Source organism: Parasteatoda tepidariorum, chromosome 3 (genome assembly GCF_982258835.1).
Source record: "Parasteatoda tepidariorum strain Cologne lab strain chromosome 3, Ptep-v5.0, whole genome shotgun sequence".
NCBI lineage: Eukaryota > Metazoa > Arthropoda > Arachnida > Araneae > Theridiidae > Parasteatoda > Parasteatoda tepidariorum.
The window spans coordinates 107,335,546-107,361,000 of record NC_141757.1 but is presented as its reverse complement, the minus strand read 5'-3'; the positions used below and the strand labels follow the sequence as shown (position 1 = coordinate 107,361,000).

Genomic DNA, 25,455 nt, shown 5'->3' with positions numbered 1-25,455 from the left:
TTTATGATATTTCATTGAATAAATAAGTTTTTTTTAAAATTAACAACATACTTTTTTATGAATGATAAGAGTTTGAGTTGATTAGTTTTTAAATTTATTAGTTTTATAATTGATGACATGCTTTTAAATTGATGATTTTGAATTGTGAAATGTATAATATTCATTAAATTGAAATGAGACACTTTTTTGTTGTTGATGGGACAATTTGTCATTGAAATATTTTTACAGACTTAGTTTTCATTTTATGTAAAATTTCTGCAATGATACTACTTATTCTGATAACGAGATTGAAATTTTCATTACATCAATTCATACTTTCACAAAAATTAACAACTAGAGTCATTTCGTGAAATTATTATTCAGAAGCGCTGATAAAATATTAAGTTGAAAGTAAAATGATAAAATAAATTTTAATGAGAATAAAAGTAAATTTTTTTAAAACATTAACGTAGATCTCGAGATGCAAAATAAAGGAGAACACTACACAAACCTTTGATCTAATTATCGGATTTTCGCGTACTAGAAATAATATTTCTGGTTCAAAGGCCTTAGCTTAAACATATTAATTAGTGAAAAGGATATCTTAAATTATGTGTGGAAATAAGTAGTTTCCAGTTATAAACTTCAGTGTTTGAGTTTTTTATTTCAGATTCGTTTCCAGGATGGAAGTAAAGGGAATTCAAGAAACAAGCATTCAATTAATGTGACGTACGAAATCGTTATCTATAAAAGAACGAACAATTTCTTCTTTCATGCTGGTGGAAAAGGATGAGCAGCCCACTCATCTTTTGAGTCTTTGGCCGATTGTATGATGATCCGATATATATATTTGTATATTCAATTAGAATTTTAGATTTAAGTTTACCATTGAAAGTAATAATAAATGTGTTCCAGTTTATTTGTGTGCTTCATGATTTTTAGCATACTCTGTTCTGTGAGTTAAATCCACATTATGAAATCAGACTCAAAAAGCACTTCCTCTGAATAAACATGCTTTTTTCGACAAATTTTGATTCTTGATTATCAAAGTATAAGAGGATGCCGAAAATATGTCCCAAATAGTTAAAACAGGACAGTAGTTGAAAGATTAGATGTATTATTTCGTTAATTTTACTTTTTGCGGATTCTGTTAGAAGTAAGAAGTCGTCGTCTTTTGAAACTTTTATATTTTATTACCATCGTTGTACCATCGTATATTTTATAACCATCGTTGAACAGCCGACCCTATTTTGAGCTTACAACTACTAATTTTCAACTCCGTAGCCTTGTAATTTTGAGTTCAATCCAGAAGACAAGAGAATTCATGGATCAAGTATTGGGAGAAATTGGCCTTCTTAGAGAACTTTTTTTGTGAAACTAATCCGCATTTGCGTTGCATAGAGAGGAAAACCACTAAAACCTCCCTCGGTAAGCATGACGGCAAGGGAATTCTAACCATCTACCACTGAGGATGTTTTACGTCAGCACTGTGGTCGGTGCGAGCTGGGTGAGGAATTTATATAGACGAATCATCGCTGGGATTCAAACCCGGTTCATCTCATTGGGAGGCGAATGCCCTATCCCCTGAGCCACCATGGCTCAAAGGAAGATATAGTCGTGATACAGTCGAGCACCACTCCAACGAACCCACAGTTAGACAATCCTCATACTCAATAGGGGTTGTCGAATTTAAACCAAGTTAAAAAAAGCTGTTCAAAGACAATTTTTTTTCTTGTTCAAAGCATTAAAAAAAACAGGCTTTTATTGAAATAAAATATTTTTCCTTCCAAAACTGAGATAATGAGAAAAAAGCTTAATCAATTATAGTGGTGGATGTAACGAAAAATAAATGGAAGAGCAGCTGTGCGCTTTCAAAATTAGTTAATTTGTAAAGACAGAGCTTTGAAACTTAGAAGCGGTAAGAGCAATACAACTTAATCAATTTGGAATTATAATAATTAATTTCCCTACTTCTACAGCGAAATATATTTTTACAATTATTTTCTGCAAATATTAAATTTTTATATAAAAAATTCTTGATCGATTTGTGAAAAAAGTTTACTCTGGGGTAATTTAAAGCACAGCTGGAATGTTTCAGAACGTGACTGTTGAAAAGATTTTGGACTGGTTTAAAATAGTGAATAGCATCACTATAAACATTTTAGCTATTTATAGAAGAAATGCTCTGAAACAAAACATAAACTCTAAGTTTGAAAAAAATTTAAAAACAAATTTATCCCGTAGAAGATTTTTAATACTAAAGTTGATCTGTGAATTAAAAATATAAGATCGCAAAAAAGCCTCGATTATTAATTTATTTTTTATACAGTGAAAAAAACTTGTACAGTGCACAAAATAAAAAACGAACCACCCTGAATAACTTTAGATCTTATATGATCGGATCTTAACACTCTAGGACTCAATCTTAAAGGTTCGAAGGGATGGACTTAAAAATACTGATTTATTAGTATAGACGATATTTAAAGTTACGAAATCAGTTACAATCGAATTTTAAAATAAAAGAACAACTTTTTGGTACATACTTTTTGCATATTTCACGATATCTCTAGAACTTTTTAAGCGAGTTGAAAAATGTTTGCACACAATTATACTATTCATTTATTCAAACATAATTCCATGCAAAATAGAACTTTTAGTAAATATTTATTATTATTTATTTTTTAATTTAATAATAGTCGAAAAACTTGTGAAATTTAAGATACACAATTTTTTACATCATTTTAAAGAATGCAATTTTAAGTGGCAAAATATAAAAAATTTGAGCGAAATCGATAAATAGTTCCCATGAAATATAAGTTTTTTAAAATTAGATTTTCCGGGAACTATTCGACATTTTGTATTTTGCCATGTAAAATTGCATACTTTAAAATGATTAAAAAACTGTATAACTTACAATTCAAAGGATTATTATTAATAAAATAATGAAAAAATAGCTAAAAGTTTATATTTTGCATGGAATTATCTTTGGATAAATGCATTTTATAGCTATGTGCAAAATTTTTTCAATTCATTTAAAAACTTCTCGAAATACGACGAAATACGCAAAAAGTAAAACTAACATAAAGGGATCCAAATTTCGCGCCGCTCATCTGACGAAATAATTGGCTCCTATTTCCCAGATTGTGGTTACACCCTATATTTTGGGGATCAGAAATCCAAATCCGCCGGAAAAAAAAGGCACGTTTATTCAGAGAAAGTACGTTTTTGTGTCTGATTTCGTAACTTAAAATATAGTCAGCACTAATTAATTAACATGTTAGAGGTCACCCCTTCGAACAATTAAGTTTGAGTTTAAAAACTATGAATAGGAATAAAGAAGTTGAAGGTTAGACTTGCTAAAATAAAAAAAATCTCATTATTTTATTAACGTGATGATGAAACAAAATAATATTTTTTCTTTCTATGTCTAAGCTACTTTGCATATTAAACATTATGGAAACTTTCAACTAATATTTAAATTTTTTGGTTAAATTTTTAAGTATTTTTTAAGAATAAGTATACTAAACAGCTCAATACTGCTTTAAAATTTTTTTTTGTAATACGTAATGTCTGTAAATATAAACTAAAATTATTCACAACATTCACTTTAAGAAATTATAAGTTCAACTTATGCAACTTAAATACATTATATAAATAATAGTAGGTATAGTGAATGTTTTTGTCATATTATCCGTTATAATATATATTATTGCATTTTTTCTTGCAGTATTTTACTTATGATGCATCATAATATCAAAACAAATTAACTGCATTCTTAAAGGAATAGTAAGCAATAAACTAAATACACGCAATTTAAGTGAAAATAATAAGATAAGAAATAAAAAATAAGCTACTTACAGCCGGCTTTTTTAAATAAAAGTCGGTCTTTTAAATAAAAACCGGTCGGTCTGCACTTCTTCAGAAGAAACCGACTTTTTGGAACCCTGTAAGACAAGGTTTTATAATTATGTAGAATTGGGAAAATATACTTTGCTGTGATACATGGACATCTTGCGATGCGAACATTATTCTATTACATCTTTTATTATTCAACATAGCACTAATTGATTTTCGGAATAACTCAAGTTCTCATTTTCGCCATCTTGATTTGCTGACCCAAAAACTGAATGCAAAAATGATAGATTAAACTTTTTGAAATTTTTCATTCCTGAAGGCGATTGTCGCAGAACTTGAAAAAGCTATTATGGAAGTATAAAAAGTCATTTCTTTTGATACATTAATCGAACTAGTTGAATCGGTGCCAAGTTGGATTTCAGAATTTATGAAAAGCTTGAAAAATGACAAATTTTGTAATCCATTGTTATCAACGCTTCAAACGAAAAATAAGGAAAATGTCAAAAATGTTTACTAATTATAAAAAGTTATTCTACATTATTACATAATAATAAAGTTTGTTTTTTACAATTTGAGTTCTGTTAAAATTATTAATTTATTTTTATTTTCGGGAAAAGATCAAGTTTTTTTTTATAAAACTCAATAGTTAATAGTTAAAGTAGAGAGGTTCTTAAAATTTAAAAACTTACTTATTCATACAAAGTTAAATTTTATCCATACATAGATTTTTAATATTTTTGTTAACAACTCAAAAAGCTCTATTTATTGGTTTGAAGATAACTCTTGATATCTAAATTAAAGCTAAGATAAGCACATAGCAGACTTAATTTTTATCATTTACAAACTATTGTTCACAGCGTGCCTTCAGTCTGAACTGAATTCTTGATCGGTTACCAGTATTCTTTCCTGTTGTTCGGAGGTTTTCGAAGAACGGGCTTAGGCAGTATATGCTTTTTTCCTGTTGCTCGGAGGTTTTTTAGAAGAACAGGCTTAGGCAGTGCGTACTCGATCTGGTGCCAGTCTTTTCTCCTGTTGCTCGGAGGTTTTTTAGAAGAGCAGGCTTAGGCAGTGTGTACTCGATCTGGTGCCAGTCTTTTCTCCTGTTGCTCGGAGGTTTTTTAGAAGAGCAGGCTTAGGCAGTGTGTACTCGATCTGGTGCCAGTCTTTTCTCCTGTTGCTCGGAGGTTTTTTAGAAGAACAGGCTTAGGCAGTGTGTACTCGATCTGGTGCCAGTCTTTTCTCCTGTTGCTCGGAGGTTTTTTAGAAGAGCAGGCTTAGGCAGTGTGTACTCGATCTGGTGCCAGTTTTTTCTCCTGTTGCTCGGAGGTTTTTTAGAAGAACAGGCTTAGGCAGTGTGTACTCGATCTGGTGCCAGTCTTTTCTCCTGTTGCTCGGAGGTTTTTTAGAAGAACAGGCTTAGGCAGTGTGTACTCGATCTGGTGCCAGTCTTTTCTCCTGTTGCTTGGAGGTTTTTTAGAAGAACAGGCTTAGGCAGTGTGTACTCGATCTGGTGCCAGTCTTTTCTCCTGCGGCTCGGAAGTATTTTCGAAGAACGGGTTTAGGCAGTGTGTACTCGATCCGTTACTAGTCTTCTTTCCTGTTGCTCGGAGGTTTTTTGAAGAACTGGAATAGACAGTGTGTACTCGATCTTTTATCAGTCTTTTTTGCTGTTGCTCGCAGGTTTCTGAAGAACGGGCTTGGGCAGTGTGTACTCCATCCGTTATCAGGTTAAAATAATTATTTATTAAATATAATCCATAAAAAGAGAGCAATCATTTAAAACCTTTCCCACAAAGAAAGTAATAATATTTATCTAATTATCTCAGAAAATGTGATGATGTGCCTTCAGTAGTTTGGGAAATTGATCAGTCCTCCGTTACTAAGACCAATTAATATTTAAATATATAGTCCAGAAAGAAATAAAAACCCTTTTTCCAAGGTCAATCGCCCTCTTCTCTATCTATCCACCAGCATGTCCATATATATATATTTATAATATTATGTTAATTTTACTTGTGCTATTGACATATAGAACCAAAGATAAACAAATATTAAAAATACACCGTAAAAAGTTGGTGAAACTAGTTTTTTCTTTAAGTTGGAGCTGCAAGCTAAAATACGAATCATCTGCAATCTAAATTTCCACAATGCGTAATATTATCCTAGGAGAAAATTCGTTTCTTCGTTTCTTGCTCAAACTTCTCGTAGTAAATTGTTCTAATGTCGAACTGGCCTTGCCTATGCTTCGAACTATCAGAATGCAAAATTTAATTGCCCTCCTTCGAAGGGCTTAGAAGTCTATGCAGGACAGACAGGCATTTACTTTTATACATAGATGATTAATTAAAAAAAAATTAATATATTTTTCTCCACTAAAATGCTTTTTTCAAAGTTTTTTTTTCAAATACTAATTCTAAAAAAGATTTATTAATTATTGGTCAATGAATTAGAAAACTTAAGATAAATATTTTATTGGACCTCCTTTTGCACAGATAACAGCCCTGTTAATTAAATGCATCTGTTCTACAAGTTTCTGAAGTGCATTTATATCCAGAAAATACCATGCATTGACTAACACCCTTATGCAACTGAAAAGCGCGATTCAATTTCTTCTAACCCGTTCTGATTGCTATTCGAAAGTGACCGGTTTCTTACTTCAACTGTAACATTAGATCACTATCGAAGTAAAAGGGATGCCCATCGAAGAAACGTATCTTTTTCTATAGGTCACATGTGCTGTATTTTTCCTCCACCAATGAAAATAATCAAAAGCGTTTTCTCAACTAAGGGCTAGGAAAGAATATTTAACTGTGACTTTCTCGAATTTGCGTCTGCTCGCATAGTTTTGATTTAATCATAGATTTTTGTGTTAGTAATCATCTGAAATATTACATAAACTCTTTAAATATTTTCAAGTATTAACAATATTTTTTTAGAAAAATGTTTTTCAAAATAGAATTGATAAAGTTTATTTGATTTAAACAATTTTGGGTACAATGATGGAGAATTTTTATTTTCAAGATCCATCATTTACTTGCGAATAAATCCCTCAACACTTTCACTGGAATTGATTTCTTGTCTGTTAACGGTGCTGTGCTGCCAAGCACTTAACAGCCGACACAATAACGAAATTTTTATTATTCTTGAAAAACTTTCGATTCCTTTTGTTAGCTTACCTCCAAAAAGATTTAATTTGAAACTAAAACAAATTATTTCCTATTGTACTAAAGTGTTATATTTCCAAAGTTTAATATTTTATAATCTTTGTTTATAGAATATAAAATTTTTGGAACGATTTGGAGGGGCCAAAAAGGACATTAAAATGTTTTTGAAACATAATCTTTGCTTGGAATTCCTCACTTTTTCTGTTTAATTTAAACTAACGAGTTTTAAATATGCTGTATAATATTTAGCACTGATTTAAATAATAAATTAATATGGAGCTGTTAAATAAACTATAACATACTTGTATTTAAATTAAGATGTGCCCGACGTTTGAGTAAAACATTAATTTAAATTGTAACAAAGCGCTCATCCTTTATTCTAAGTACAAACGCTTGTTTAAAGAAAGTTTTATACTAAGTTTTCAAAATATCTTAAAATTTCATCTCCAGTGAAATTTAAGACCACTTTCTCTAATCCTTCTAAATTAATGGTTTCTGAAAATATTTGCAACATATTTGTTTCTCTATATTTAAGAAGATTTAGAATAATTTTTCTCTACATTAAATTACTAATGCAGAGAAAGCGAATTTCTTCTACCTGAGCTCATTTTTAATATCAAATGAATCATTTCAACAAACATTGTAATATACATAGGATTTTACCCTTTATTAATTATTTTCTTAAGTATTGGTCATTAATACTAACTATTAAAAAAGAAAAAAAATCTATCACAAATGCAATTTTCCAATTCCAATTAGGAAGTTCACGATTCGAATAATTCTCTGTGGTGATACAGGTGAAGAATACGCAATTGATAAAAATAATTATAGAATAAAAATCATTACTAATAATTTGCGGAATTTTTCACAATTTAATGATAAGTATTGTTAATGTATCTACAGCAATTATTTAACTTACGATTTTTTTTTAATTATATTTAAAAGTAAGAAACATAAATGTTCTCCGTATTTAAATTTCTATTCTTTTCAATGAAGCGCTGCATTAAAATAAATTTGAAAATGATATTTTAATGAGAATTTTCTTTCATTGTATTAATACACTTTTATGCAACAGATGCTATCATTATAATAGATATTCATTGTTTTCGTTTTTAATAGCGAATTCGTTTTCTACACCAGAGGTTCCTAAATGGTGTTCCGCGGAACGTCAGAATTCCGTGGAAAGTTTAATGGGTTTTGTGAGTTAGGATTTTCTTAACCAATTCTAATTTATGAAGATTATAACTATGTTTTTATCCAACAAATAATCTATTTATGAAATATTGGTTTAATATTTATTTTAATTAATTATATATAATTTATTTTACATAAAGTATATATTTATTTAATATTTAAATAAATTTTATTATATTTGTTTGTAAAGCATATAACTTATTTTATATAAAATATTTATTTAATATATTGGCTAATTTTATTAAATTAGTTAAATAAAATGACAATGAAAAAGGAAATAGCAAAATGTAAATAAATATGCGGACTTAAAATAACAATATACGTAGACGTTATGTAACAACACGTGGATGTTAAAATAACAATATATTGTTATAGGAAAATACAAAAATTAAAAGAAACTGCAAAAAGAATTTGCACTTACGAATAATTACATTACTATTTATCATCGAACTTTACAATTGAAAATAAAATAACCAAATTCAAGAATAAAGAAATATTTTTCTCTTATGCACATTCTCAAAAAAATATAATTCAGATTATTTTATTTAATTTACGCATACTTCATTTATAAAGTCGGGACTCCGTCGAAAGTTGTTCGGTTGCTTAGGGTTCCGTAACGGAAAAAAATTGGGAACCACTGTTCTACACCACTTTACTTGCATTGCATTATTTTAACGCATGAAGTTTAAGCTAATTAAAATAATATAGTTATTTTAATTGCAATTAATTAATAATTTTTTTATTACTTTTACAAAAAACAATTAAAATATTTTATTTTTCACGTGTTTTTCATGTGTATTTTTCTGAACTAAAGTCATATTGGCATATTGACAAGTGCCATCATATGAAAAAATAAAATATGCCTTACCACTTAATTTTTTAGAATATTGAAAAAAGGAAAACAAAAAATACATATTTTTCGTAGGTTTTTTGTTCTTGTTATAATTTGTGTTGAGTATATTTCTCTATTAAAAAATTCTGTCCCTTAGTCACATTTAGTGTCCTAGAGATCTCGTTCTAGCGAGAGTTTTTCTTCTCGAAATTCTGTCATTGTGAAATTTTGCAGATCCAAAATTTTATCTACCTGAGATTATGGTCATCGCTAATTTTATCCAAGAAATTTTTGTGTGGAAGTAATAGGACTTCAAATTTGATGCACCTTTGACGTCCAACAACAGAATTTTTTTTAAATAAAATATTTTTTATAGCTTCCTAACTTTACGATTTCCAAAAATGCATACGATTAAGAGCTAATATTATACGAAATTGTCGATTGCCCTTTTTCTATAAATTTTTTTTTATCAAAGATCAATCATAGAAAGTATGCTATAAAAAAATGTCAAAGTCATATTTCTATTTTTATTTCATCAATTTCCAACATGTAAAAAATCATTATGCAATAAATCTAGAAGATGTCTTTGAGTTTTTTTAAAAAAAAATTCTTAGCACATATTATTTATTTTTTTTGTTGCCAAAAAAATTTCAAGTTTGGATTATGGGTTTTCAATGGATTATGCATTTTCAATAATGAATTTTCAAAATGTCTTTTTATTATGTTTTCCGGTCTGTTTTAAACTTTTTATATTTCATAGAGATTTAACTGCTTATCATACACAATGCAAGCCTGTGAATTTCAGATGAGTCATGATGTCTTAAACCAAAAGAAGATTACACGCCGTAGTTAAAAAATAATTAATTACGCTAACTGTTCGCTTTGTTATTTGTTAAGTCTGTTATCTGTTAATGTCTTTTAAGTTTAATGGTGACTTTTATACCGTATATATTATATATGACTTATACCAACTTAAAAACTCTGTTACAAAAGAGTTTTAAAATTACTCAGTAGATGATGCTACCAATTTTTAATAGTGCTTTCATGATTCAGTACGTGGAATAATCATTTAAAAAATCTTAAGATGAAAGATTACTTGTGGCGAGTTAAGGATTTTCAATTTTTTTATGTTTTCCGGTATGTTTTAAACTTTTTAAAGTTGACTAGTGAATTAACTGCTTATCATATACAATGCAAATCTGTGAACCTTAGTTGAGTCAAAGAACTTATACGCTTCGCGTAAAGAAGGGAAACTTCCTATACTATCAATGTTAAGTCGTAACGATCTTTCCCCCAACTTGGGCGCTGAAGGTGTAATGCAGGAAAGCCACCATCAAGAGCGATTGAAGAACGGGCGCAGATCATTTGATTTTCACCCAATGCACTCATATTTTCTCCGTTAATTATAATCGGATTCGATTTTGCTTTTAAATTTTTTTCAGTTCCCAAATTTAGCAGGATTATAATTTATTTTAAAGTAGTAAATATTTATTTAACAAAAGTAATTTATATTAAAAAATAAAAATTCATTCAAACTTTAAAAAATTGAGTAAAATTTATTTCCCCTTGAAAAAAAAAAAACATTTTCGCTTTGTTAATTTTTCCATGTGTGTATATGTATAAGAAATGTGCTATATATAAATAAAAATTTCCAATTATATATATACTTAGAGTTTTAAAAAAATAAACAAGACACTTGTTGCAGAATTTGTTTTATCTTTATTAAACTTATCTAAAAATATTCTTTCTGGTTATATATTTTAAGAATATACTTTTCAATAAAATAAAAATTACACAAATAAAATTGTATACATTTTATACAATAAATAAATATTTGAGCAAGTTTATGAAATAAAATAACATAAAATTAAAAAGATGCAATATTGGTTCATTGGAACTGCACTGAGAACAAGTCTGCATTATTTTTGATACAGAATCTTTAATTTTAGAATGTCTTGAACACAATCTACATCTGTTGTGTAGTCAGTCTGTCAGTATCAACATTCCGTAACGATACAATTTTGCTGGCCTCTAATTATTTCTTGCACCTAATATTATAAAAAAAAATCACACAGTAAGATTAAAGTGCTAATATGACATAAGAATGCTGTCTAATTCGAGAACGGAACTTAAATTGTATGGCATTAATAAATTATATGTATTATTTTTCTTAAGTACTAATATTTTATTAAATAGTTTTAAAAAAGCAGGCAGTGTTTAAGGAAAATATTTAGAAAGGAAATTTAATAACAAAACAATTCATTGGGTGATTAAATAACAAAATCAATTAAATTTATGTTTTACTGGCAGTATCATCTTCATAGCATGCAGGTGCCTGGGCACAAAAATATTTTAGACCTATAATGTGTCGTAATGCTTAAAAACAAACTAAAAAACTTCACATACAAAAAATAAATCATTTTTGAGATACAGTCGCTGGCCAAATTATTAGACGCACTTTAAGTTTCTATGTAAAATTATAATTATCAGGTGATACCATACAGTTTTGTTTTTACGTAGCTGAAACTGGTTTCCACTTCTTTACGTTAGTGTATCAGTTGGTTAACAATGAAATGAAATACGTTAAAAATAAATACAAATAGGAGGTGAATGAAAAATCTCCTGAATGAAAATTCATTTGTATGTTCAATTATAAAAGTATTAACATGTATATTAGTACTTTTATTATTAAATACATTATATTAAGAAATTAACGCGTATGTTTAGTTATAAAAGTATAGTATGTAAACTCGTGCAAATTATGTCATTATAACTACAGTGCGTCTATTAATTTGACCTAATTATTATAATATAATAACATAGTACCTGATACAATAAATAATCGGTATTTTTATTACATTTTGTCGAATTTCTATTACATATCGCCTAATTTAACCAATTGATACACAAACGTAAACAAGTACAAACCGGTTTCAGTAGCGTAAATACAATAAAGCTGTGTAGTATCACCTGAGTAATTAAGATTTTACATAGAATCTTATAGTGCGTATAATAATTTGGCCAGGGACTGTATAATACAATAATTTTAACTAATTTTGATTAAAAACTCAAATAAAGTACTTTTAAACTATGCATAGTTTAAAAAAAATTGATACGCTAACCTGTTGTAATACTCATATAATAAAATAAAAAAAATAGTTTTCGGTTGACTTTTTAAGTTTTCTTGGTGATTAACTACTCCAATTATTGGTGTTTGATAAGCAATCACCATTTGTAGAAAAAAAATGCATACTCTATAAAAAAAAAAATTTTTTTTGAATATATAAGGTAATGTTTTTAGTCCTAAATTCTTTTTAATGCAATTTTTCAAATAAGTACGATTCTCTAGGGCCCCCTGAGAAAATGGGGTCCCCGGGCATTGCCCTGTGTGCCTATAAGTAAAGACGGTACTCTTTACTGGACATTTAGAGCTAACAGATAAATAAAATATATATATCTACTATAAACCACTCTATAAATATTATATGAATAAAAAGTAACACTTCTTACACTTAACACTATTTAAATAATTTCCTATACGTAATGAACTTTCCAAAATTTAAAATGTCAGATTTATAGATCTTTCTCACTCTTCTTGAAAAACATTTAAATTTTTACTTAGTTATGTACATAAATTTCATTCGTAAATATTTAATTCCGACCGAAAAAGATAAACGCACTTATGGAATTATACAGAATTTAAAAACCAAATGAAATTAAATTAAAGTCAGACACTATAAATTAGTCACACATTTAGTTACAATTCTAAGTCAGTCTTATCTAATAGGCTCATATAATTAATCATTGAAAAATAATTTACTCTTCGAAAATGCTTAACTATTTACTTACATTTCGATATTTTGAGGAAAGCGAAACAATTTCAAATTTGGATAACCCGCTCTATTTACATTGCAGTAAGCACATCTATCATAATTCTTTGCTTTGCGCACAGAAGAATCACTGAAAAATATTGGGAAAAAAAGAGGATTAGAATCTTTATTAAAACTGAAGACAAGGAGAAAAAAATCAACAGAAGATAGGTTATACAAAGCGCACTTACTTGTTAGGGATAATTGTCAAATTAACGTCCGCCATTGATTGATTTCTCATTTACTTCTCTTTCCAAACTCTCCTTCCAAAACTAAGGATGATATTGCGCATGCGCTGCACTGTGCCCCTGGAGACAAACTTCTCCGCCGTACAAGAAGCGCTGGCATTGTGCCAAATTTTGTTACGACTTTCGCGAGTTTCCCATCTTTATACTTATACAATCTTTGGTTGAGTCATGATGTATTAAACTGAAAGAAGATTGCACGCGGTAGTAAAAAAATATTTAATTACGTTAATTGGGTATAATATGAAAAAAGCACAACTACTTCCACTTACTAGGAATAACATTTACCTTTTAGTTTAATTAATAAACTGAGTTTCAAATATGTTTACTAAATTCATAAACTTCGGTAAAACAACAATATAAATTATTTCCAAAGGAACTAGACAAATACAATTCCAACCTGGCGAGTAGCGACTTATAACAAGACACTTCGTTTGATGCTTTTACTTGTTGCTAGAAATCAGGTTCGCAGAAAATGCTGTTTACTAGTTAAATTTAGTAGGAATAACACGATCTGTGACGTATGCTATAGTATACCCAATTGTTCGCTTTGCTACTCGTCAAGTCTGTTATCTGTTAATGCTTTCTAAGGTTAATGGTGACTTATACCAAATATATTATATATGATTTATAATAAATTATAAAATCTATTATCAGAGAGTTTTAAAATTACTCAGGAGAAGATACTACCAATTTTTAATAGTGCTTTCCTGATTCAGTATGTGGAATAATCATTTAAAAAATATCTTAAGATGAAATATTACTTTTGACGAATTAAGGATTCTCATTTTTTTTTATGTTTTCGGTCTGTTTTCAACTTTTTAAAGTTTAAAATCGAATTAACTTCTTATCATATACAATGCAAGTCTGTGAACCCTAGTTGAGTCATCATGTCTTAAACCAAAAGAAGTTAGCTCTCGGTAAGTAAAAAAAAAAATAATTACGTTAATTGTCCGTTTTGTGACTTGTCAAGTCTGTTATCTGTTAATGCTTTTTAAGTTTAATGATGACGTATAAGACGCCTACAGGTCTAAATTTTAATTCATTTTTTTGTGCTGACTACTAAAGAGTGAGTAAGATGTATCAAATCAATAATCAAAGTCAGTCATCAACAAAGATCAATTTTAATTTTTTTAAAGCAATTTCCGTTTCAAAACTGCCACAAATAAGAAAATCAATATGAAACTAGAGATTGTATGTATTTTACACCGCTAGAAAAAATAAAAAGCTGATTTAAATTTTTTATTATTTTTAGCGGAGAGCTTTACAATTTTTCTAATCATTTTAAAGGAAAACCCACGAAGTTAAGTAAACCGATACTACTTGATAATAAACAGTTAACAATAAATTTTAAAACTTTTTCTAGAGGTTATTTTATTTTTACGACAATTTTATACTTAACACCAAAATAATACTTTCTGATGTTAAATATATAGATAAGTCTGGAGAATTTCAGATTATGATTCCTCATAGTTTTGCCTTTTTATTATTATTTGAACTTGAAATTGGACATTTCAATTTACCTTAACAATTTGAGTAGAAAATAGCTTCAAAAAAGTTTTTTATTTCAGAGTATTTTAATGAAAAACAAATTCCTTAAGCTTTATACACAAATCTAGAATACGAAATTTAGAAGTCAGCGAAATGAAGTTTCTTCTAAGGCAAGTAAACTTTGCTTGAGTTTCATTTTATATACAAGTTCGTTTTTTTTTCTTTCTGTTATTTTATCTTCTTCATTCTTCAAACTCGTTTTTGTTGCCCAAAAAGGCAAAATTGGCTTTCCTAAACGTCAATTGATATTGCGATAGAAAAACTACTTGAAATTATACTGAAACTGAACCGATTTGAAAATCCCCAACTCGCTTGAATTTATCAATTAGAGGTATTTTTCAAATGTCATAAGTAACAGTATAATTTTTAGTGTTGATAGGTTCTCTTGCACAGAACTCGAAATTTGGACGTAATAATAACAAATCTTTGCTTGTAACTATGCTCATTGCAGTTTTTTTTATAACTTACCCAGAGAAGAGAAAATCTGGTAATAATAAGTTATGAGAACTTATGGTGTCTTATCTATATATTAATAGGCTAGCAATATTTTGTCTCGCAAAAAACTCCCAAACTACGCAACAGAATAAGGTGTCGTTTTAAAGGTATTGTTATGTAGATGTGCAATAAGGTCTTAAATTATGAAAATTTCCTTTAATTAATTAATAAAATTAATAATTTAGTTTCAACCAATGAGAATTCATCAAATCATTTTTCGGGTGGTTCGCATAAGCATTGTTTCCGTAAGCATCGTTTGATTTAAAGTATTTCTGAATTAATAGATTGATAAACAAAAATAAGAGTGGATAAAAAAAAACGGAACTGAATTTCTTAAAAAAAGAGTTCAATATCTTTAGTTCCTTTGATAAATTTTTAGTTTCATGATAAATTTTTTGTTTCGTTACAATAGAATGGCAATGGCATCGTGCGAATATTCAAACCAAAACAAACGTGCGAATATTCAAACCAAAATAAACTTTCTACAAACAATTATTTTGATTTGAGATTTAAAACGATATCTTAGTTATTTAGTTCTATTTTTATTTATTTAGTGCCCGCTGCCTAAATAAAATGCCTGCTATCAGGCGTCGAAATATCTCTGGCAGACGTCAGAGAAATGAATGGCGGAATTCTAAACGGGAAAGCATTTCTCGCCGAAGGGAATCGCCACCTCTACAAATTCGAGATTTTTACAAATCTGCATTGACTGTTCATGACGATTGTGACCCCTTTACTATTGGATCTATGACTTTTATTTGTAACTTTTGTCATGCTAAGCATTTTATGTTAGAGAAGACAGGAAGTAGCAATGAATATGGTATTTGCTGTCAGAAAGGCAAGGTTGATCTTCCTTTATTGTCGCATTCACAATATTTTGAGAATTTGATTACTGGTGTAACATCTTTAGACCATACTGCAAAGAAACGATCCCAAAATTATTTGGACAATATTCACTCCTATAATTCTGCATTTGCCATGATAAGTTCTGAGACACACTTAGATGAAAGTTTAACCGGTGGAATGTATCATTTTAAAATCCATGACACATTTTACCATCGTGTTGGTTCACTTATACCATGTGAAGGTTGTCAGCCAAAGTACGCTCAGAATTACTTTTATGATGTAGATACAGCAGTTGAACACAGAATGCGTGAACAAGCTAATGTCAAATGTGATGCGAACATTATGCATGAAATAGCTGTATATCTGAACAGAGTGAATTCATATGTCCAATCTTTTCAAACAATGGGTGATCTCTGTAGGAATTCCAGTGATGGAAATGAAAAGGAAATATGCATGCACATCACTGTCAACGCGTCGTCTGATCAACGACGGTACAATGATGCCACAAGTACAGATGTTGCAGCAATATTTAGATGCGTAGATGGAGTACCTCCTGGGGAACGAAACCTGGTGGTGATGTCAAAGTCAGGTGGCATTCGCACAGTTTCTGTTTTAGACTCATCGTTAGACCCATTGGCTTATCCGTTACTGTTTCCCCATGGTGATCCTGGATGGCATATTAATATTTCGCACACTGTTACAAATAATCAACGAAACAAAACAACAATGAGACAGTATGCTGCCTATCGTCTTTCCATCAGAGAAACTTTCAGTTTATTGCATCGTTCACAAAAACTGTATCTTCAGTGGGTTGTGGATATGTATGTTCGAATTGAAGGCACACGCTTAAATTTTATAAGGCACAATCAAAGTAATTTGAGTGCAGATATGTATTTAAATGTAGCTGATTACATACACCAGCGTGCAGCTGAAAACAATTTGAGAGTTGGGCGTCAAGTCATTCTTCCCTCTTCTTTCATTGGTTCTCCCCGTAATATGCATCAAAACTATTTAGATGCAATGTCCATTGTTCAAAGGTTTGGCAAAACTTCTCTATTCTTAACAATGACATGCAATCCACGTTGGCCAGAGATCAGTGAAAACTTAGCTCTACGGGAATCCTCTCATTATCGACCAGATATTGTTGTGCGTGTATTTCATTGCAAGTTGAAAGAACTTCTGGCCTGCATAGTAAAAAAACAAGTGTTTGGTAAAATTGCTGCTTTGATATACACAATCGAATTTCAAAAACGTGGTCTGCCACATGCCCACATATTATTAACTCGTAGCGAGCGAGCGTAGCGAGCGTAAGTGGTAGCGTAGCGAGCAGGGGGCGGAGCCCCCTAGTTACAATTATTCCCCAAAAATGTCTATGGCTACAACTGGGAAATACAACATACATTTTCCGCATTACTAAAGTGTTATTATGACAGAAAGAAAAAAAATTAAGAATAATTTTCTTCTTTATTTAACATCCATAATTTAACTTATCTCTCTTTAAACAGATCCTTGATTAAATAGAATCCTATTTTAACACGTGCCTCTCTTTCTACAAACAGCTAAACTTCAAACTTAACAAGTTTATTCTTTTAAAGTAAACAGTAACAAAAGAGTCAGGTAGTACCGCACGCCAGTAAGTAGGGCTCACTCCTGCCGACATGGCTACAATTGTCGCCAAATGTTCTGCAAACATAGCTAAAATCAAATTGAAATAAGTTTAGAATTTACAAAACAGTAACGAAATATAGTTTTAACGTACAATTTTATGCATTTAATAAAAATTGTTGGGCTAACTTTATTGTTCTACGAGCGATATTAATCATTCTACGTTTCGATCGCAATCGTTCTACGAGCGATTCAAATGGGTGTTCAAATGGAATAACTGAAGTCTCAAGGGATAGACCGTTTACCTCCCAATAAGATGAACCGAGTTCGAATTACAGCGATGGCTGGTCGATAAGGATAGCACCGACTACAGTACCTGCTGACGTAAAATATTCTTAGTGGTAGACGAATTATGGGTAAGAGTCACCTTATCGTGTGTCACCCGTGGGAGGATTTTCATGGTTTTCTTCTCTATGTAACGCAAATGCGGGTTAATTCCATCAAAAAGTTCGCCAGAAGGCCAATTTCATTCAATACTTTACCCAGGATTTCCCTTGTCTCCTGGATTCGGTTCAAAATTACAAGGCTGTGGTATTGAACATTAGTAGTCGTTAACTCAGAATCGGGGGCCAACTGTTAAAACCAGCTTATGAAATATAACATTCGCTCGAGATGTTTCTTAAGCTCAGTTAAAAATATTTGCAAATTTAATACTTCATCACAATCACAATATAAAAATATTTATGTATTTAACCATAATATACAGTTTTTTTAAAAAAAAATCATTTGTTTAGTATTATTTTAATATAATTATCATGTCACAATATTATTAATGTTGATATTAGAACATTTTTAAAACTACATAAATATATGGAATAAAAAAATATGAAATGTAAGGAGATCCTTTTAGAAAACTTCAAACGAAGTTGTATATTAACCCTCCTGGCGTCAAGCCCGTTATATTACGGGCTTCATTTCCTTGCTAAAAGCGGCTTGCCCGTGTTTTCACGGGTTCACGATCTGCCTCTGGAGCGGCGAACCCGTCTTTTTCTCCTCTAGAATATTTCCTTCCCCCTCAACCTCCTACTGCTCACAAATTGAGAGGCGTATAAGCTGTCATCGTAAATCACTCACTGTGCTATAGTATTTCTGTTTGAATAGATGTGAATATTTTGCATTCTTTTTGATTTTTGAACCTACACTCAAACTAAAAGTTTACCTTTAATAAACAGGTTATTTTTTTTTTTGTTCAACTTATTCGATAGATTTAATTTTATTCAATATTTATTGCTTAATTTATTATACTAAATCTTTAAATGTTTTAAATCGTTTTGTAGTTTTAAATTTCAAATAATTTTCGAAAATTCATTTAATTTTAGTGTAAATTGCAGCAAATTATTTCTTCTCTAAATAATAATGTAATATTTAATGAACTAATTTATGAATTTTTAATATTACCAATTTTCTATAATATTTAACTAATTTAGTTAAAGTAATTAATTGTTTTTTAAAAAAAATTTTTTTTTTTGCTTACAAAATATATTTCAAAACAATTCTTGCAATTGAAGTTAACTCTAAAAACATTCTCTCCTCTTCATGTAATGCTCTGGACTTTCTCAGCGTTTGCCTAAAATCCCATCACCTATGACACTAGTTTTATTTGTACTTTAGTTTAATGATATTGAAACATTTTCATGGATAGAGAGGAAATCGAAATTCTTTTCATTTGGAAATACGTTTTATTAAATTAGTAAAATTACAAGGTGTTAAAACTCCAAATAACTAAGTGAGTTTCAATATGCCAAATATTTTTTTTTCATCCAAGCAAATAATCAAACTAATTGTAAATTTTTATGTCACTCACATTACGATATACATTTTAAAGAAAACGATTTATAGCTTGTTTTAGTAAAAACAAATAAGTTTAATAATAAATTTAAATTTTCTTAATAAATTATATTAAAAAAAATTACAAGCTGTTAAAACTCCAAATAACTAAGTGAGTTTTAATATACCAAATATTTTTTTTCCATCCTTACAAATAATCAAATGAATTGTAAATTTTTTGGTCACTCACATTACGATATACATTTTAAAGAAAACGATTTATAGCTTGTTTTAGTAAAAACAAATAAGTTTAATATTAAATTTTCTTAATAAATTATATAAAAAAAAATTACAAGTTGTTAAAACTTCAAATAACTAAGTGAGTTTTAATATACCAAACATTTTTTTCCATCCTTGCAAATAATCAAATAAATTTTAAATTTTTTATGTCACTCACATTACGATATACATTTTAAACAATCCGGAATTTGAAAGTTGTTGATAACGAGGGTGAATACAGTGTTGATTAAAAATAAAATCTTATTAACAAATACCAACTGCACCGAAATGACCTTACTTTCCACTCCCCCTAATATTCCATTAATTTAACACAATCAAATTAAGTATTACAGTACTGTCATTCGTACTAGAATATTCATCTATTGACGGTCTAAATACAAAAGTAAATGATACTTCTAGTTACGTGATGATCTTGTTAAGTTATTGAAATCGTTTTTAGAAGTTTCATTTGAAATGAGCAATAAACAAGCTTTATTGTGATGTAAATATAATCTAGACTCCGCTTATAAGTGTTCGGATGAAGTGAGTTTCGCCTATCGCTTTCTCTTCTATTTATGATCAAAAATACTATGAAAGATGATCTAAAAGAAATGGACGTACTGTAATAAGCAGAACGTGTTGCATTAAGTTAGCGAAATGTGAAATGCAGAGAAGATTTGTCACTGTATTTTCTGCGATTCTTTTCGAGAAATTCTCGACTGCAAGAAAATAATAAAACTTAAAATAAGAGCTTCAATAAATTTAGGATGAATAATAATAATATTTGGGAATAAATATGAAAGACATGATGTTTTTTTTTTTCATTCTTAGGAATTGTATATCTTTGAATTCATAGAATAAATGACGAATGAAATGAATTCATTCAATAAATGACGGTGTAATTTATTTTATAAGGCATAATGCAACCTCTTATATGTTTTTTTTAAGTGATAACAAGTTCTTGCGCCCTACCATAATCTCAAGTATATCCATAACCCACAAGCTCCTTAAATACGTTGCTAATTACTATAAATAAAATATTCTTAAAGTGTTACTCTTATAAATAGTAAATATAGTGGACAGGGAGGCAAGTTTTATTACACGAAATATTTCTTAGCACATATAATTTGAAACCATAGAGTAATACGTATAATACTTTTTTCTTTAAAAAATGTAATTTTAAAAAAAAAAATGTTATTGCAACTTTTTATTAGTTGATATGTTATAAAAGTAGTGCAATAAGTTTTTATTTTTTTGCAAATTTGAAGCTAAAGATCCCGAAAACTTTATTCCTAAATTTGATCTGCTTAAATGTATTAGTAATAATTTAAAAATAAAAAAGAAAATTAGATGAAAGATAAAATTATACTGATAACCTCGTTAGAAATACAAAATATAGCAACTTCATTAAAATTCATTTATATATAGCTTACTTTATTCAATTAAATAGTATTTATAAAATACAAACGAAGTTATGCAATAAAATATTTATTTAAATGAGAAAATGTTAAACAGGTTAATGTTAATTAAAATATCAGTTGTATTATGTTTTAAACATGTGTAAAAATTACAAATTCTCAATTGTATGATATACTTCAAAACAAGGTACAACACACAAAGTGACATTGCACTGTTTACATTGAAATCGAGATTCTTTCCTAACTCGTTGTCCTTTTGAGTCAAAATTTTTACTCCGCCACCCCCCTAGAAAAGAAATCCTACCCTTATCTATTCTGAATAGAAGGAGTGACTAGTTCGATGACGTTCGACTTAAAAACCTGAATTTGCAATCCCATAGCTCATTTCCTATTATACGTCAGTCATTTCCTATCTCTTGACTTTGAAGAGGGATGAAAGAATGGAATTCGGGGGAAAGCAATATTTATATTGTAATAGATTTTTATACTTATACACATAAGTTTTTTTCAATTTTTTTTCCAGCTAAGTTAGGTTCTATAAAGAAATAAAAAAAGCAAACATATCCTACTTATAAAAATTAAATATAGACTAATGAATATAAGAATATAAAGTAATGAATATATAAACTAACGAATAAAAATATAAAATCCCATATTCATTCTATTTACCATTTCCAATTTTGAAAATATCTTCCTTTTTTTTGTGTAATTCTTTTCTATGTCATTTAATTGCCATACAAAAGGTGTGCACCTTGAATAATGCATAATCGAAGTACTTTTTTATGACAAAGTATTTTTATGTCATGTTTACAGGTTGTAATTATTGTCAGTTTTTTACACAGAAAAAGAAAAGCAGAGCAACGATTTTTTTCCGATTTTGCATGCACTGTATTCTATTCTATAGGCGGAAAAAATTAGTGTTGTCAGCTAGAAGTATAGTTATTTACCTTTGAGTCTGAGACAATATTTCTAAATGGTGTCTCAGAAACATATTTGGAATAACTGATTCTATAGGTCATCATGGTGCAAAGAGTTAATTTTTTTCATGAAAAAAATTTAATTGATATTTATTATACTAAATCAATACAACCAAAAATCTTTAAGAATATGTTTATTTTTGTATATTTAAATTATGTTACTGTGACGTACTTTTTTTACAATATATATTGTTTGATTTATATTGTAAAAATCATTCTCACGAAATTAAAGCAGTAGACAAAATAGCAAAGAATCAATGTATTAATTCTTGAAATCAAGGATGGCGCCAGACTCTGCCCGACAAGGGGTCAAGTCTCCCCCGACTGGGGGGCTCAAACAAATTCAAAATATTTAAATTAATTATACTTTACATTTTTTTCAAGTGTGTTTCTAAGAATCTAAAATCAGTAATATTGATACCCATAATGTGCAGATTCCTTTTAATGTAAATTTAAATCTAATTTTTTTTTTCTGTTATCGATATATTTTGTACTGTATGGTGCAATTTACCATACATTGTAATCGTAAAAATTACTTCTGTAATGAAGAATAGTTGTAGCAGTAACCGCTGTTTCAAAAAAATTCGACACTTCTTACTCTCATAAAGCAAAAATTATTCGATAATAAAAATCAGAAATTTCATGCACATTTAACAAAACATTTAAAGAATATTTTAATATAAAATGTTATTTTTATATGCATCGATTGACTTTTGACTCATTTAGTACATTTTTTGCATCCACGTATTCTATCTAAATATATCATGCCCCGTTTCGAAGGAACTTCGAAATGGTTATGCCCATAAAATTGCAAAATTTCTATTTTTTTTAATTGTTACACTGTATAATTTTACGGACATAAAAAGGGCTATTTTAATCAGGGGACTCGATGCTAATATATATTGTAAATAAATACAAAGATACTTCGAAAATTTCTCCTTGCGATTCCCTTTTCTTTTCAAAGATGCTTTTAAAGTGAACATCTATGTCCGGCAAAATGCTAATTTCTCTATTTGAGAAAAAGAGTAAGTCCATCGGCTGAAAATATAAGATTCAAACAATATAGCTGAAATTTGTAATTATTTTTAAATTTACAAATTTTAAATTTGCTTCCGAGAAACGAATATTGACTAACTTACATTTTTAAAAAAAAATTGCAACACATGGCTGCTGTTTGTCTGCCTATGTTTTCGTTTCACTGCAAAGCTGAAAGCACACTTTCTACCAAGATTTCTGTTTCGCCCTGCAAAAGCGTTTTACATATTGGCATATGCCTGCAACGAATAACCTTTCACACAGTTAATTGATTATTGTTTACCACATGTCAACGCGAAACATTCTTTCCTCTACGATTTAAATTTGTTTTTGCTTTCATAGTTACGAATTTTAAGTCACAAGAAATGGACACTAAAAATTAAGAAGTTAGGGGACCAAATTTCGAAAAAAAAAATTATTTTTATTTTTCAGGACTTATTTGACCGATTTTGCTTTTTGATTGAATCGAAAAAATTTTCATACAATTGTTAAAATTCGTTTTTCCAAAGGTAATTCCATGCAAAAAATATAGTTTTAAATAGTTATAAAATATTTAATATATTTATAATATGCGTTGAAAAATTCTGAATCACGATTTTTGAAATTCCCGTGCAGTAAATGGCGACTGATGCACGTTAAATCTATCGAGTCGCAAAGCCCCCCATGTTCCCATAACAGATAAACAACACTGGGGGTACTTATCCAGGAGTTTCCTGGTCTTCTGGATTGGTTCAAAATTACAAGGCTACGGAGTTGAAATTGGGTCGGTTGTTCAACGGCGGATAAAATAAAATAGCAAGATCTACAAACCTGAAACTATAGACAAACTTGTATGTTTATCCAGATCAGAATGCGTTTTTCTGTTTATTTTCGTGACTTAAAATATGGTATTGATTCTTTGTACGTGAAAATATGATTAAATCAAAAGTTAATCAAGGTGTTCCCTTTTTCCATTTCATGCACTGTACATAAAATAAGTCAATGAGAATCTGTTAGGTTGATTAATATATATTTTAGGATATTGAATATGAACAGTTTAATTGTTTTTCTGACTCAATCAACAATCTTTTTACTACTAAGAAAATGATAAAAAAGATAATAAATAAAGAATATTTTGTTATTGTTTTTTTTCCGACTGCATATTTATTGCGTTGATTAAAATATAAACCTTGAATCCGAATAAGTAAATGATTTTCCTCAATTAATAGTATTTTTATAAAAAAAAGATTAAAAAATTAAATTTTTTTTATTTTGTTCTTATACTTTCATTTTGCTTGAAAATTTCAAAAAGAAATTATGTGATCACATAAACCATTGATAAACACATTACATAAAAAAGAATTCGCAAAGAAGAGGACCTGTGTATCCCCTTCTTAGTTCTCCAGAAGAAAGAATAGCAGTTTGAAAGATAAGTTTCCAAGAAAATGAACATGTGTCTGTGGGAAAGGATTTCTATGGGACTTCGAAAAGTCTTCAATTTCACCTATGTCTAATCGCATCCAGTCTCTAGTTTGACAATGTACAGGTAAAGTTATGGGTAGTGCAGTGAAACTATAATTACATAGAATTTACAATATATTTTACTAATTTTTGTTACTAATTAAGAACAAATAGATAAAAAGTCAACTACAAAATTTTTTTATTAGGCATTTGTAAAAGAATTTTTGACATAATTTAGAAAAAAATGTGACCAGACTATTTTCCGGACGAGACTTTAAAATTTTCCCGTGGGAGGGGGGGGGCATGCCCGACAGGGGAGCAATTCCCCCTCCCCTGATCCCGCCTTTGCTTGAAAAAATATTCTTGCAATGATTCTTGTACTGATATTTATTCCTTGCATGCGAAATTTAATAAGATTTTGATATGTTTTCATTCTTAATATTATTTTTACTATGAAAAAATGTAATGAAAAATGCAGTTTTGCTTAATAACTACTAGTGTAAATAGAAATTCATATTTTTTGAAGTTTTATAAATCTCTATTAGAATACCTAACGATTTTTACTCAATCGCGTAAACGATGAATTAAAAATGGATATTTCGTTTTGAAACAGTAGCGCTTAACAAAAGCTTTTTCTCCCTCTCAAAGAAAAAGAGCCATTATACATGAAAATATAATATCCACTGAATTGACGTTATATTTCGCATCTATAGTACTATTATATAAGTACTATAAAAGTACTATAAATTATTTTTTAAATTCAAAGATATCATTAATGTGGATTAAAAAGGTAAATATGATGTGTTATTAACACGTATATCAACGAAATTGTTCTCATCCTACA

General features: G+C 29.1%; 1 protein-coding gene and 1 long non-coding RNA gene across 9 annotated transcripts in view; both read right to left on the bottom strand.

Moving 5' to 3' along the window:
• Positions 1–25,455, bottom strand: part of LOC107453971 (TGF-beta receptor type-1) — a 755,412-nt gene that overhangs the window by 274,334 nt on the left and 455,623 nt on the right. The window lies entirely within an intron of this gene.
• Positions 10,937–13,203, bottom strand: LOC147814142 (uncharacterized). The gene is made up of 3 exons (XR_015432684.1): positions 13,085–13,203; positions 12,874–12,984; positions 10,937–11,072 (listed from the first exon to the last, which is right to left on the bottom strand). It is a non-coding gene; the product is annotated as an uncharacterized LOC147814142 (long non-coding RNA).